The sequence below is a fragment of the Triticum urartu genome, chromosome 1 (genome assembly GCF_003073215.2).
Source record: "Triticum urartu cultivar G1812 chromosome 1, Tu2.1, whole genome shotgun sequence".
Classification (NCBI taxonomy): Eukaryota; Viridiplantae; Streptophyta; class Magnoliopsida; order Poales; family Poaceae; genus Triticum; species Triticum urartu.
The window spans coordinates 418,875,774-418,893,220 of record NC_053022.1 but is presented as its reverse complement, the minus strand read 5'-3'; positions in this window follow the sequence as shown (position 1 = coordinate 418,893,220).

Below are 17,447 nucleotides of genomic sequence, written 5' to 3'. Positions count from 1 at the left end.
TTGCTCTCGAGCGGTGATGAACATGGGTTGTTACAAGTTTGTTGCATGTACTGGATGTTCTAGAATCTCTAACAGGATGAGAATTGGGTTTAGGTACGAGTTTACTGTATGTTTTGTTGTTATTTTCGAACGAATTCGATTTGGTGTTCCGCCGTCTCTATTCTTCGTCTGCGGGAGTGGTTTCGGCCGTTGTTGTAGATTTGTAGTTTTTCTCTTGAAATTGGCGGCGGATTTGCGTGCATTAGTGAGACTGAATCCTGCCCATGTTGTTAATTTGATTAAGCGGGCTCGTACAGATCGAAATGTTTGTTTGGTGTGAAGATATGCGGTTTGCGGTTTCGGCCGTTTGATTAAGCGAAATGTTTCCCGTGATAAAAAATATGACCGAGGGTGTAAACGATGGAGGGGGGCGCCGCACACGGCTAGGCAATTGTCTGGTGTGCGCTAGGCAATTGTCCCGTGATCGTCATGTGTGTAACTGTGGAGCTGGACCACAGGCACATGCATCCTCTTTTCCTTTAATCTATGTTTTGGGATAGTTTTTTGATCATCCACTATCTTCAGTAGAAGCTGGACTTCTTTTTTATTTAATGGTTGAACTTCTGGTTTTCCACACTGCATTCCACATTTGCAAGGCGAAGGTGCATTCTGCTCTATATTTTCTCTGTTTCGTTCTTTTTGTAATTTTAATTCTTGGGATGTTCTTTTTAGACTTTGTCTCGTGAGAAATCGTGGGATTAGCCCAAGTATGCATGCACTTTTTCTAGATCATCTAAGGGTCGTTGTACAAGCTGGACTTCTGTGTTGTTCATACGTGAACTTCTGCTTTTCCTTCTTTGCAAGGTAATGCAGCAAGTCCTCTGTATTTCTTTCCTTTTTATGTTATTTTTCATTCTTTGCATCGGTTTGAATTGGCCGGCGGATATGTGTATATTTTTTATTTTTTCTAGTATGTTTTTGTACTTATAATAGTTGTTGGTCTTCACTGAATAAATATCCTGAACTTCTGTATGATAATCCTTTTTATCATGTTAATTTGAGGTTTTACAAAACCCCGAACTTCTATATCTTCACTATTTGAACTTCTTATTTACAATTTTGTTTGTTATTTTTCTATTTAAATATTTGTAGACATTGAAATTGGCATTGCGCCTATTGACAAATACAGTAGCGTGAGGCCGAGGGGGGAGGGGGAGTCGGGACCCCCCTCCCTCCCCCTGTGAGGTCGAGAAAGGAATGAGCCGGAGCAGGCGAAGATGCGGAGTGCCGCATCATCGCATGCGAAGGCGAGTCCGTCACATCCGTGACCCCACTATCTATCTTAGGGTTGTGGCTCTGGGGTGCGTGCGGCGGGGGTGGAAACAGAATAACCGCATTGCGTCCTGTCAAAACCTAGTGCGCAGTAATGCGGTAGCACGAGACCGAGCAGGGGTCGGGGGGTCGGGACCCCCTCCCCTCCCCCTGCGAGGCCGAGACAGGAACGAGCCAGAGCAGGCAACGATGCAGCGTGCCGCGTTGTCGCATGCGGAGGCAAGTCCGTCACATATGTGACCCCACTATCTATCTTAGGGGTGTGGCTTTGGGGTGCGTGCGGTGGGGGTGGAAACAGAATAACCGCATTGCGTCCTGTCAAAACCTAGCGCGTAGCAATGTGGTAGTGCGAGGCCGAGCCGCATGTGTACTTTGTGTGTATTTGAATTTTGAACTTCTATATTGTTTTTAAGTTGTGTCTTTTGGTTAGATATGGACTTCATCTGTTTTTGTATTTGAACTTCTTATTCTTGTTTCTTAGTGTTTATTTATTCATATGCCTTTACTTCTCTGATTAGTGTACTTGAACTTTTGTTCTTTATTTTTTGAACTTCTTTCTCTTGTTTGTAGGTGCTTATTTGTGTATGTATTTTTCTTCCCTTGGTAGAGTACTTGACCTTTCTGCTTGCAATCAATTTTTTGTTTTAAGGATACGAGCAGATTTGTTAAGTGATCTTAACTTTTAAAAATAGATGCATTCAAATGGCGCATTCATTTATCAATAGATGCATTCACTTTCTTAGTTGTGTGGGGGGGGGGGGGGTAAAACTGTAATTATCCCGGCGCTCCAACACCCCATTATAAGGAGGCATTAAGTGCCTGACTCCCTCGCCACCACCTGTCAGAAATCCCCTCCCCATGTCGCTCGCTCTCTTCTGCCTCTCTGATGCTCTGTTGCTCTCGTCTCCTCCAACCTTCCCCGACTTCTCCGCCGCTGTCCCCTGCGCTTGTGTGTGGAGTAACTGCCGCGCGCCACGCTCCTATTTCTCCCCCACGCCCCACTCTTCCTCACTCAGTCCGCGCTCTTCTCCTCTGAAGCGAAGGCGCAACTGCCTACGCAGTTCCAAAGTGCGCGTGGCGTCGTGGGGGTGGAAGAACCGTCGCGGATTCGTGCGTGCGCGGGTCGTTTGGAGAGGTACAAATGCTGCCTCCCCCTAATGCTCGCTCTTAGTTTCGCCAAATCTGTCAAGGCCTGTCTGTTTCTTCTATGTGCTCTTGCATCTGCCTCCTACCCCTTCTTCTGATGGTTGGGTGGGAGATTAGGTATGGTTCTTGTGCATGTGGTGGGTGGATTCCATTCCCCCGTGGTCAGATTTGTCCGTGAGATGCTTGTGTGTGCTATTTCTCCCTTCAGACTTGAGTGGATTATATTTCCCCTTTGGTGATTTCAGCAGCCAGATGCATGTAAGATAGGGTGTGGTGTGATGGTTGATGCTGGATCTGATGTATCTAATTTTCTTAGTGTTGTTGATTTCGAAGTCTAGATTGTGTCTGTCACATGCTAGTTAGTTTATGGATACTTTTTTTGTTGTGCTTGCCTAGATGTGCTACTGTTCATCTTTTCATACTTGTTGATATGTTCTAGTTGTTTCATCCTAGGGTTTGATTTAGTTACTTTTTGTATTTATTGTATGATTTTCTACTTGCTAACTATATGCAATCTATCCCCTGTTTTTAGTAGGTTGTTCTAGGGTTTGGAGTTCCATTCATCGAGGGGTTGTGTTGTCATGGCTTCAAAACCTTCTCCTGGTATTTTATTGTAGTTGGATCTTGTATTTTAAATAGCAGTTTTCCTATATATGTCTGCCCATATCTTCACTTAGTTGTCTTGTTGGACTGCCCTTTCTTAAAAGTGTGAACTTCTAATGAAGGTCATGTGTATGTATTTTACCCTTAGTTTAAGTTAGTAGAGTGTTTCTTAATTTTTATTTAATGAATTAATGGTGAACTATGTCACCAAGTGTTGTTGGATTTCCCAAATGTTTTCATATTTATAGTGTATATCTTTGTTTTTTGTGTGTGATCATTTTCATGGTATTAATATTTAGTTTGCGTGTGAAAATAGTATTTCTGCTCATGCTACATCTTTTTTATGTGCTACTTGCTTGGGTCGCATAGTTGAACTTCTGGTTTTAATTATTGTTTTTTTATAATGAAATTTGGTTGAACTTCTGTTCCACGCATTTGTTTTACTACTTTGTTATATATTGTTAAACTTCTGGACATTCATCTTATATGTAGTAGCCCCTCTGGTGTAGATTGTTCTATATTTAGTATGTAAATTGTAGATTGTTCATTATGTTTACTGCTTTGTTAGGTATTGTTGAACTTCTGGGTATTGGACATTGATGTAAAAGTAGAACTCCTTTTGGTGTAGGATTGCGGATTAGAACTCAACTGCCTTTTTACTTGCATTTTTTGTAGTTGGTGATGAATTGAATAGTTCTGAAAAAATTCCTGCGATCAAGATGGAGCTTCAGAAGTTAATACTGATGCTCTAATATCTGATGCAGCTAAATCACCCATTATTCCTTTGACTTTGATTGCTGAGGTTGCTTCGAGCCTTGAGAATAATTCAAGCCTAGAGGATCTTGCTTCTGCAACTCTTGCTTCACCTAGTACGTGCAACTCCTTTTCTTTTCATTTTAAATTCTCGAGCCATGTTTTTTTAACTTGTTCCAATCGGGTGTTTTTGTTTTTGTTCCTGACTTTTTTTTGCTTTGCTCTTTTGTGTTCTTGCAGATGTGTCCACAGAGGAGGAAGCTGTGAACACCATCAACGATGTTCTATCTGAGTTGGATTTACCAGAAAACACTGTTGCTGCCGAGTAGGGGGCTCCGTCAGTCGAAGGTTGTGATTCCGTTCCGGATCCTTTGTGCTCTCTTTAGATGTCAGAGACGCAGCAGCAGTCTGTTGATGGCACTAAACCTATCACAGAACCTGAGGATGTGCATCTTCAGCTTCTTCTGGAGGACTAACGCAAGAGGAAGAAGCAAGAAGATTTTGACAAGAAGAGGGCGGCCCGCCATGAGAAAGGTTCTGATGTTCCTGAATCTGTTGATGTTGCTGAGCTCATGGTTGGGCATTGCTCTGTTGCTGGGGAAGACGTGCCGTGTGGCACTGATGGCATGGTTGTCCCTGTTAAGAAGAAAATCAAGAAGACCGCTGCGAGGAAGCATTTGGTTGGTGATGTTACTCCTCGGAGGAGCCCACGTGTTTCAAGGCCTGCAGAACTTGTTGAAGATTAAGGGCTAGCCCTCGATGGTACGCCACACCATAGTCCTTGTGTGCTTGCCACTGCCGCGCCTACACCTTCTCCGCTTAGTGCTGGTGCATCTGGTAAGGGGAAGAAATGCAGCGGTAAGCGCAAGGTTGCACCTGCAAAGGTCAACAAGGGTGACAAGAAGCATTCTCGTGTTAATCCAGAGGACAAGGATGATGCTGATTTCAACGCTGCTGACGAGGACGACGATGATGCTACTGCCGCTAATCAGGTATGTGTTGGGGAACGTAGTAATTTCAAAAAAAAATCTACGCACACGCAAGATCATGGTGATGCATAGCAACGAGAGGGGAGAGTATCGTCTACGTACCCTCGTAGACCGTAAGCGGAAGCGTTATGACAACGCGGATGATGTAGCCGTATGTCTTCACGATCGACCGATCTAGTACCGAAGATACGACACCTCCACGATGTGCACACGTTCAGCTCGGTGACGTCCCACGAACTCATGTTCCGGTAGAGCTTCGAGGGAGAGCTTTGTCAGCACGACGACGTGATGACGGTGATGATTTTGCTACCGGAATAGGGCTTCGCCTAAGCACCGCTATGATATTACCGAGGTGGATTATGGTGGAGGGGGCACCGCACACGGCTAAAGATCAATGATCAACTTGTGTGTCTATGGGGTGCCCCCTCCCCCATATATAAAGGAGTGGAGGTGGGGGAGGGGGCCGACCTCTCTAGGCGCGCCCCAAGGGAGTGCTGCTCCCACCGGGAGTAGGATTCCCCCTTCCCTTTGTTGGTTCTAGGAGAGAAGGAAGGAGGAGGAAGAAGGAAGGAAAGGGGGGGGGGGGTCGGGCCCCTCCCAATTCGGATTGGGCTAGGGGGGGGGGGCGCCCCCTCCTTTGCTTCTTTTCCCTCTCTTCCACTAAGGCCCAATACGGCCCATATACCTCCCAGGGGGTTCCGGTAACCTCCCAGTGCTCCGGTATACTCCCGATTTCACCCGGAACCATTCCGATGTCCAAACATAGGCTTCCAATATATCGATATTTATGTCTCAACCATTTCGAGACTCCTTGTCATGTACGTGATCAAATCCGGGACTCCGAACTACCTTCGATACATCAAAACACATAAACTCGCAATACCGATCGTCACCGAACGTTAAGCGTGCGGACCCTACGGGTTAGAGAACTATGTAGACATGACCAATACATGTCTCCGGTCAATAACCAATAGCGGAACCTGGATGCTCATATTGGTTCCTACATATTCTACGAAGATCTTTATCGGTCAAACCGCATAACGATATATGGTGTTCCCTTTGTCATCGGTATGTTACTTGTCCGAGATTCGATCATCGGTATCTCAATACCTAGTTCAATCTCGTTACCGGCAAGTCTCTTTACTCATTCCGTAATGATATAGTAACTAACTCATTAGCTACATTGCTTGCAAGGCTTATAGTGATGTACATTACCGAGAGGGCCCAGAGATACCTCTCCGACAATTGGAGTGAAAAATCCTAATCTTGATCCATGCCAACTCAACAAACACCATCGGAGACACCTGTAGAGCACCTTTATAATCACACAGTTACGTTGTGACGTTTGGTAGCACACAATGTGTTCCTCCGGTATTCGGGAGTTGCATGATCTCATAGTCATAGGAACATGTATAGTTATGTAGAAAGCAATAGCAACAAACTAAACGATCATCGTGCTAAGCTAACGGATGGGTCAAGTGAAAGATCGTGGATGTCGCCTAGAGTGGGGGTGGGGTGGGGTGAATAGACGCTTTAAAATAATTACGGTTTAGGCTTGAACAAATGCGGAATAAACCTAGCGGTTAATTTGCCAAGCATAAAACCTAAAACAACTAGGCTCACCTATGTGCACCAACAACTTATGCTAAGCAAGATAAGCAACTATGAGATAGCAAGATACATGACAAAGAACAAAATGGCTATCACAAAGTAAAGTGCATAAGTAAAGGGCTCGGGTAAGAGATAACCGAGGCACGCGGAGACGGCGATATATCCCGAAGTTCACACCCTTGCGGATGCTAATCTCCGTTTGGAGCGGTGTGGAGGCACAATGCTCCCCAAGAAGCCACTAGGGCCACCGTAATCTCCTCACGCCCTCGCACAATGCAAGATGCCGTGATTCCACTAAGGGACCCTTGAGGGCGGTCACCGAACCCGTACAAATGGCAACCTTTGGGGGCGGTCACCGAACCCGTACACTTTGGCAACCCTTGGGGGCGGTCACCGGTACCCGTCAAATTGCTCGGGGCGATCTCCACAACCTAATTGTAGACCCGATGCTTGCTCGGAGCTTTTCACCACAATGATTGAGCTCCGAACAACACCAACCGTCTAGGGCGCCAAGGCACCCAAGAGGAACAAGGTCTAGGGTGCCCAAACACCCAAGAGTAATAAGCTTCTCAACCTTCACTTCCACGTATCACCGCGGAGAACTCAAACCGATGCACCAAATGCAATGGCAAGGGCACACGAAGTGCCCAAGTCCTTCTCTCTCAAATCCCACCGAAGCAACTAATGCTAGGGAGGAAAATGAGAGGAAGAACAAGAAGGAGAACACCAAGAACTCCAAGATCTAGATCCAAGGGGTTCCCCTCACATAGAGGAGAAAGTGATTGGTGGAAATGTGGATCTAGATCTCCTCTCTCTTTTCCCTCAAAAACTAGCAAAAATCCATGGAGGGATTGAGAGTTAGCAAGATCGAAGAAGGTCAACAATGGGGGAAGAACACGAGCTCAAAGGATAAGGTTCAATGGGGAAGAAGACCCCCTTTTGTAGGAGGGGGAAAATTGTTGGGGAACGTTGCAGAAAACAAAAATTTTCCTACGGTTTCACCAAGATCCATCTATGAGTTCATCTAGCAACGAGTGATCGGATGCATCTACATACCTTTGTAGATTGCGAGCGGAAGCGTTCAAAGAACGGGGATGAGGTAGTCGAACACGACGTGATCCAAATCACCGGAGATCCTAGCACCGAAGGACGGCACCTCCGCGTTCAACACACGTACGGTCAGCGTAACGTCTCCTTCTTGATCCAGCAAGAGGGAAGGAGAGGTTGAGGAAGATGGCTCCAGCAGCAGCACGACGGCGTGGTGGTGATGGAGCTGCAGTACTCCGTCAGGGCTTCGCCAAGCGCTATGGAGGAGGAGGAGGTGTTGGAGAGGGAGAAGGAGGCAACCAAAGGCATGGATGAAAAAGCCCTCCTTCCCCCACTATATATAGGAGGGCCTAGGGGGGGGGGCGCCGGCCCTAGGAGATCCAATCTCCTAGGGGGAGGCGGCCAAGGGAGGTTTCCCTCCCCCCCAAGGCACCTAGGGGTGCCTTCCACTTGTGGGACTCTTCCCCTTTGGAAACCCTAGGCGCATGGGCCCCTTGGGGCTGGTGCCCTTGGCCCATGTAGGCCAAGGCGCACCCCCTTACAGCCCATGTGGCCCCCGGGGCAGGTGGACCCACCCGGTGGACCCCCGGGACCCTTCCGGTGGTCTCGGTACAATACCGGTGACCCCAAAACTTGTCCCGATGGCCGAAACAGCACTTCCTATATATAATTCTTTACCTCAGGACCATTCCGGAACTCCTCGTGACGTCCGGGATCTCATCCGGGACTCCGAACAACATTCGGGTTACTGCATATACATATCCCTACAACCCTAGCGTCACCGAACCTTAAGTGTGTAGACCCTACGGGTTCGGGAGATATGTAGACATGACCGAGACGACTCTCCTGTCAATAACCAACAGCGGGATCTGGATACCCATGTTGGCTCCCACATACTCCACGATGATCTCATCGGATGAACCACGATGTCGAGGATTCAAGCAACCCCGTATACAATTCCCTTTGTCAATCGATATGTTACTTGCCCGAGATTCGATCGTCGGTATCCCAATACCTCGTTCAATCTCGTTACCGGCAAGTCACTTTACTCATACCGTAATGCATGATCCCGTGACCAGACACTTGGTCACTTTGAGCTCATTATGATGATGCATTACCGAGTGGGCCCAGTGATACCTCTCCGTCATACGGAGTGACAAATCCCAGTCTTGATCCGTGTCAACCCAACAGACACTTTCGGAGATACCCGTAGTCTACCTTTATAGTCACCCAGTTACGTTGTGACGTTTGGTATACCCAAAGCACTCCTACGGTATCCGGGAGTTACACGATCTCATGGTCTAAGGAAAAGATACTTTGACATTGGAAAAACTCTAGCAAACGAACTATACGATCTTTAAGCTATGTTTAGGATTGGGTCTTGTCCATCACATCATTCTCCTAATGATGTGATCTCGTTATCAATGACATCCAATGTCCATAGTCAGGAAACCATGACTATCTGTTGATCAACGAGCTAGTCAACTAGAGGCTTACTAGGGACATGTTGGTGTCTGTTATTCACACATGTATTATGATTTCCGGATAACACAATTATAGCATGAATAAAGACAATTATCATGAACAAGGAAATATAATAATATTGCTTTTATTATTGCCTCTAGGGCATATTTCCAACAGTCTCCCACTTGCACTAGAGTCAATAATCTAGTTACATTGTGATGAATTGAACACCCATGGAATTCTGGTGTTGATCATGTTTTGCCCTAGGGAGAGGTTTAGTCAACGGATCTGCTACATTCAGGTCCGTATGCACTTTACAAATATCTATGTCTCCATCTTGAACATTTTCACGAATGGAGTTGAAGCGACGCTTGATGTGCCTTGTCTTCTTGTGAAACCTGGGCTCCTTGGCAAGTGCAATAGCTCCAGTGTTGTCACAGAAGAGTTTGATTGGCCCCGACGCATTGGGTATGACTCCTAGGTCGGTGATGAACTCCTTCACCCATATTGCTTCATGTGCTGCCTCCGAGGCTGCCATGTACTCCGCTTCACATGTAGATCCCGCCACGACGCTCTGCTTGCAACTGCACCAGCTTACTGCCCCACCATTCAAAATATACACGTATCCGGTCTGTGACTTAGAGTCATCCAGATCTGTGTCGAAGCTAGCGTCGACGTAACCCTTTACGACGAGCTCTTCGTCACCTCCATAAACGAGAAACATTTCCTTAGTCCTTTTCAGGTACTTCAGGATATTCTTGACCGCTGTCCAGTGTTCCTTGCCGGGATTACTTTGGTACCTTCCTACCAAACTTACGGCAAGGTTTACATCAGGTCTGGTACACAGCATGGCATACATAATAGAACCTATGGCTGAGGCATAGGGGATGACACTCATCTCTTCTATATCTTCTGCCGTGGTCGGACATTGAGCTGAGCTCAATTTCATACCTTGTAACACAGGCAAGAACCCCTTCTTAGATTGATCCATATTGAACTTCTTCAATATCTTATCAAGGTATGTGCTTTGTGAAAGACCTATGAGGCGTCTTGATCTATCTCTATAGATCTTGATGCCTAATATATAAGCAGCTTCACCAAGGTCCTTCATTGAAAAACTCTTATTCAAGTAGGCCTTGATGTTGTCCAAGAGTTCTATATCATTTCCCATCAAAAGTATGTCATCTACATGTAATATGAGAAATGCTACAGAGCTCCCACTCACTTTCTTGTAAACGCAGGCTTCTCCATAAGTCTGCGTAAACCCAAATGCTTTGATCATCTCATCAAAGCGAATGTTCCAACTCCGAGATGCTTGCACCAGCCCATAAATCGAGCGTTGGAGCTTGCACACCTTGTCAGCATTCTTAGGATCGACAAAACCTTCCAGCTGCATCATATACAATTCTTCCTTAAGGAAACCATTAAGGAATGCCGTTTTGACGTCCATTTGCCATATCTCATAATCGTAGAATGCGGCAATTGCTAACATGATTCGGACGAACTTTAGCTTCGCTACCGATGAGAAAGTCTCATCGTAGTCAACCCCTTGAACTTGTCGATAACCCTTAGCGACAAGCCGAGCTTTATAGATGGTCACATTACCATCCGCGTCTGTCTTCTTCTTAAAGATCCATTTATTTTCTATGGCTCACCGTTCAACGGGCAAGTCAATCAAAGTCCATACTTCGTTTTCATACATGGATCCTATCTCGGATTTCATGGCTTCTAGCCATTTGTCGGAATCCGGGCCCGCCATCGCTTCTTCATAGTTCGAAGGTTCACCGTTGTCTAACAACATGATTTCCAAGACAGGGTTGCCGTACCACTCTGGTGCGGAACGTGTCCTTGTGGACCTTCGAATTTCAGTAGGAGCTTGATCAGAAGTATCTTGATCATTATCATTAACTTCCTCTCTAGTTGGTGCAGGCACCTCAGGAACATTTTCTTGAGTTGCGCCATTTACCGGTTCAAGAGGTAATACTTCATCAAGTTCTACTTTCCTCCCACTTACTTCTTTCGAGAGAAACTCCTTCTCTAGAAAGGATCCATTCTTGGCAACAAAGATCTTGCCTTCGGATCTGAGGTAGAAGGTATACCCAATAGTTTCTTTAGGGTATCCTATGAAGACGCATTTTTCCGACTTGGGTTCGAGCTTTTCAGGTTAAAGTTTCTTGACATAAGCATCGCATCCCCAAACTTTTAGAAACGACAACTTAGGTTTCTTACCAAACCATAATTCAAACGGTGTCATCTCAACAGATTTCGACGGAGCCCTATTTAAAGTGAATGCGGCAGTCTCTAAAGCATAGCCCCAAAAAGATAGCGGTAAATCGGTAAGAGACATCATAGATCGTACCATATCTAATAGAGTGCGATTACGACGTTCGGACACACCATTACGCTGAGGTGTTCCAGGCGGCGTGAGTTGTGAAACTATTCCACATTTTCTTAAGTGTGTGCCAAATTCGTGACTCAAGTATTCTCCTCCACGATCTGATCGTAGAAACTTGATTTTCCTGTCACGTTGATTCTCAACTTCACTCTGAAATTCCTTGAACTTTTCAAAGGTTTCAGACTTGTGTTTCATTAAGTAGACATACCCATATCTACTCGAGTCATCAGTGAGGGTGAGAACATAACGATAGCCACGGCGAGCCTCAACACTCATTGGACCGCACACATCAGTATGTATGATTTCCAATAAGTTGGTTGCTCGCTCCATTGTTCCTGAGAACAGAGTCTTGGTCATTTTACCCATGAGGCATGGTTCGCACGTGTCAAATGATTCATAACCAAGAGACTCTAAAAGTCCATCTGCATGGAGCTTCTTCATGCGTTTGACACCTATGTGACCAAGGCGGCAGTGCCACAAGTATGTGGGACTATCATTATCAACCTTACATCTTTTGGTACTCACACTATGAATATGTGTAGCATTACGCTCGAGATTCATTAAGAATAAACCATTCACCATAGGAGCATGACCATAAAACATATCTCTCATATAAATGGAACAACCATTATTCTCGGATTTAAATGAGTAGCCATCTCGAATTAAACGAGATCCCGATACAATGTTCATGCTCAAAGCTGGCACTAAATAACAATTATTGAGGTTTAAAACTAATCCCGTAGGTAAATGTAGAGGCAGCGTGCCGACGGCGATCACATCGACCTTGGAACCATTCCCGACGCGCATCGTCACCTCGTCCTTCGCCAGTCTCCGCTTATTCCGCAGCTCCTGCTTTGAGTTACAAATGTGAGCAACTGCACCGGTATCAAATACCCAAGAGCTACTACGAGTACTGGTAAGGTACACATCAATTACATGTATATCACATATACCTTTTGTTTTGCCGGCCTTCTTGTCCGCTAAGTATTTGGGGCAGTTCCGCTTCCAGTGACCACTTCCCTTGCAATAAAAGCACTCAGTCTCGGGCTTGGGTCCATTCTTTGGCTTCTTCCCGGCAGTTTTCTTGCCAGGCGCGGCAACTTCCTTGCCGTCCTTCTTGGAGTTCTTTTTTCCCTTGCCCTTCTTGAACTTAGTGGTTTTATTTACCATCAACACTTGATGTTCCTTCTTGACTTCTACCTCTGCTGATTTCAGCATTGCAAATACCTCAGGAATGGTCTTTTGCATCCCCTGCATATTGAAGTTCATCACAAAGCTCTTGTAGCTTGGTGGAAGCGACTGGAGGATTCTGTCAATGACCGCGTCATCCGGGAGATTAACTCCCAGCTGAGTCAAGCGGTTATGTAACCCAGACATAGTGAGTATGTGCTCACTAAAAGAACTATTTTCCTCCATCTTACAGCTGAAGAACTTGTCGGAGACCTCATATCTCTCGATTTGGGCATGAGCTTGAAAAACCATTTTCAGCTCTTCGAACATCTCATATGCTCCATGTCTCTCAAAACGCTTTTGGAGCCCCGGCTCTAAGCTGTAAAGCATGCCACACTGAACGAGGGAGTAGTCATCAGCACGTGTCTTCCAAGCGTTCATAATGTCTTGGTTCTGTGGGACGGGTGGATCACCTAGCGGTGCTTGTAGGACATAATCTTTCTTGGCAGCTATGAGGATGATCCTCAGGTTCCGGACCCAGTCCGTATAGATGCTGCCATCGTCTTTCAGCTTGGTTTTCTCTAGGAACGCGTTGAAGTTGAGGACAACGTTGGCCATTTGATCTATAAGACATATTGTAAAGATTTTAGACTAAGTTCATGATAATTAAGTTCATCTAATCAAATTATTCAATGAACTCCCACTTAGATAGACATCCCTCTTCTAGTCATCTAAGTATAACATGATCCGAGTCAACTAGGCCGTGTCCGATCATCACATGAGACGGACTAGTCAACGTCGGTGAACATCTTCATGTTGATCGTATCTTCTATACGACTCATGCTCGACCTTTCGGTCTTCTGTGTTCCGAGGCCATGTCTATACACATGCTAGGCTCGTCAAGTCAACCTAAGTGTTTGCATGTGTAAATCTGTCTTACACCCGTTGTATGTGAACGTTAGAATCTATCACACCCGATCATCACGTGGTGCTTCGAAACAACAAATTGTCGCAACAGTGCACAGTTAGGGGGAACACTTTCTTGAAATTATTATGAGGGATCATCTTATTTATTACCGTCGTTCTAAGTAAACAAGATGCTAAACATGATAAACATCACATGCAATCAAATAATAATAGTGACATGATATGGCCAATATCACATAGCTCCTTTGATCTCCATCTTGGGGCTCCATGATCATCTTGTCACCGGCTTGACACCATGATGTTCATCATCATGATCTCCATCATCGTGTCTCCATGAAGTTGCTCGCCAACTATTACTTCTACTACTATGGCTAACGCGTTTAGCAATAAAGTAAAGTAATTTATATGGCGTTTCTCAATGACACGCAGGTCATACAAAAATAAAGACAACTCCTATGGCTCCTGCCGGTTGTCATACTCATCAACATGCAAGTCGTGATTCCTATTACAATAGCATGAACATCTCATACATCACATATATGTCATTCATCATTCATCACAACTTTGGCCATACCATATCATGAAGCACTTGCTGCAAAAACAAGTTAGACGTCCTCTAATTGTTGTTGCAAGTTTTACGTGGCTGCAATAGGGTTCTAGCAAGAACGTTTTCTTACCTACGTGAAAGCCACAACGTGATTTGTCAACTTCTATTTACCCTTCATAAGGACCCTTTTCATCGAATCCGCTCCAACTAAAGTAGGAGAGACAGACACCCGCCAGCCACCTTATGCAACTAGTGCATGTTAGTCGGTGGAACCGGTCTCACGTAAGCGTACGTGTAAGGTTGGTCCGGGCCGCTTCATCCCACAATACCGTTGAAGCAAGATAAGACTAGTAACGGCAAGAAAGTTGACAACATCTACGCCCACAACAAATTGTGTTCTACTCGCGCAAGAAGAACTACGCATAGACCTAGCTCATGATGCCACTGTTGGGGAACGTTGCAGAAAACAAAAATTTTCCTACGGTTTCACCAAGATCCATCTATGAGTTCATCTAGCAATGAGTGATCGGATGCATCTACATACCTTTGTAGATTGCGAGCGGAAGCGTTCAAAGAACGGGGATGAGGTAGTCGAACACGACGTGATCCAAATCACCGGAGATCCTAGCACCGAACGGACGGCACCTCCGCGTTCAACACACGTACGGTCAGCGTAACGTCTCCTTCTTCTTGATCCAGCAAGAGGGAAGGAGAGGTTGAGGAAGATGGCTCCAGCAGTAGCACGACGGTGTGGTGGTGATGGAGCTACAGTACACCGTCAGGGCTTTGCCAAGCGCTATGGAGGAGGAGGAGGTGTTGGAGAGGGAGAAGGAGGCAACCAAAGGCATGGATGAAAAAGCCCTCCTTCCCCCACTATATATAGGAGGGCCTAGGGGGGGGCGCCGGCCCTAGGAGATCCAATCTCCTAGGGGGCGGCGGCCAAGGGAGGTTTCCCTCCCCCCCAAGGCACCTAGGGGTGCCTTCCACTTGTGGGACTCTTCCCCTTTGGAAACCCTAGGCGCATGGGCCCCTTGGGGCTGGTGCCCTTGGCCCATGTAGGCCAAGGCGCACCCCCTTACAGCCCATGTGGCCCCCGGGGCAGGTGGACCCACCCGGTGGACCCCCGGGACCCTTCCGGTGGTCCCGGTACAATACCGGTGACCCCGAAACTTGTCCTGATGGCCGGAACAGCACTTCCTATATATAATTCTTTACCTACGGACCATTCCAGAACTCCTCGTGACATCCGGCATCTGATCCGGGACTCCGAACAACATTCGGGTTACTGCATATACATATCCCTACAACCCTAGCATCACCGAACCTTAAGTGTGTAGACCCTACGGGTTCGGGAGATATGTAGACATGACCGAGACGACTCTCCGGTCAATAACCAACAGCGGGATCTGGATACCCATGTTGGCTCCCACATACTCCACGATGATCTCATCAGATGAACCACGATGTCATGGATTCAAGCAACCCCGTATACAATTCCCTTTGTCAATCGATATGTTACTTGCCCGAGATTCGATCGTCGGTATCCCAATACCTCGTTCAATCTCGTTACCGGCAAGTCACTTTACTCGTACCGTAATGCATGATCCCGTGACCAGACACTTGGTCACTTTGAGCTCATTATGATGATGCATTACCGAGTGGGCCCAGTGATACCTCTCCGTCATACGGAGTGACAAATCCCAGTCTTGATCCGTGTCAACCCAACAGACACTTTCGGAGATACCCGTAGTCTACCTTTATAGTCACCCAGTTACGTTGTGACGTTTGGTATACCCAAAGCACTCCTACGGTATCCGGGAGTTACACGATCTCATGGTCTAAGGAAAAGATACTTTGACATTGGAAAAACTCTAGCAAACGAACTATACGATCTTTAAGCTATGTTTAGGATTGGGTCTTGTCCATCACATCATTCTCCTAATGATGTGATCTCGTTATCAATGACATCCAATGTCCATAGTCAGGAAACCATGACTATCTGTTGATCAACGAGCTAGTCAACTAGAGGCTTACTAGGGACATGTTGGTGTCTGTTATTCACACATGTATTACGATTTCTGGATAACACAATTATAGCATGAATAAAAACAATTATCATGAACAAGGAAATATAATAATAATGCTTTTATTATTGCCTCTAGGGCATATTTCCAACAAAAATCCAACCGTTAAGTGCTCAGCCCGCACACGAGCGGTACTACCGCTCAGGTGGAAGAAACAGGGAAAAGGAGCGACAAAACATGAACCTTGGGGCGGTAGTACCGTAGGAGACAGCGGTACTACCGCTGGGTTAAGCGGTACTACCGCTCCCTTCGGCGGTACTGCCGCGCAGAACGAAGGGGAAAGGGAAAGAGGGAACCGGGCGGTACTACCGCGGAGGAAGGGCGGTACTGCCGCTAAGGAGCGGTACTGCCGCACTATTGCCGTAGCGAGGTACCGCACAATCCGACACAGAAAAAGACCCCTCGAATCGACGCGGTAGGGACCTGGCAAGCCAGCGGTAGTACTGCTGCGGAGTCACCGCCGGTACTACCGCTGCGGAGCGGTACTGCCGCTTGAGACCCCTCAGCGGTACTACCGCTGGGTACCACAGTACTACCGCCGGGACCCTGACAAAAACCACACTCAAGAAAACAAGAACTGCCATAACTTCTGCATATGAGCTCCGAATTGAGCAAACTCAAGCTTGTTTGAAACAAGACGACAAGTAGCATCAAAACAGGAGTGGAAGGGGAGGTATGCCTAACAAAAAGAGGAGTGAAACCTCCAACTGAGAAGAACTGGCAAAACCTCCAACATCGAAAACATCATAGAAGATGCAAGCGAACTCCGTTTTAGATGAACTCAAGCTTGTCAACAAGATGACCGTAAGCTCTAAGACTCACAAAGAGAACCAAACAAGAACCAAGAAAGATGATGCAAGGATGCAATGGTTTGAGCTCTCAATGAACGATACGATCAAGCTACTCATTGAGAGCCCCCCTTGATAGTATGGCAATCGATCCTATAACCCGGTCTCCCAACTACCATCATGAGACCGGTAAAATAGAAAACCTATCAAGGGCAAACCTTTGCCTTGCACATGGTCCACTTGAGCTAGATGATGACGATCTTGACTCCCTCAAGTTGGACCACCTTTCTTGATTGTGTTGGCTCGATGAAGACTAGTTGATTGCTCCCCCATACTCCACTATGGGTGAGCCTTTCTTCCGCACATCTTCACAAGTCCATTGTCACCACAAAGGACGGCAAGCTTCAAGCATTTGATCTCTTCGTGATGCTCCACTTGAACTTGCACACCACAACCTTTCTTGATTGTGTTGACTCGATGAAGACTAATTGATTGCTCCCCCATACTATACTATGGGTGAGCTACTCTTCCGCACATCTTCAGAGGTCCATTGTCACCACAAAGGACAGCAAGCTTCAAGCATTTGATCTCTTCGTGGTGCTCCACTTGAAC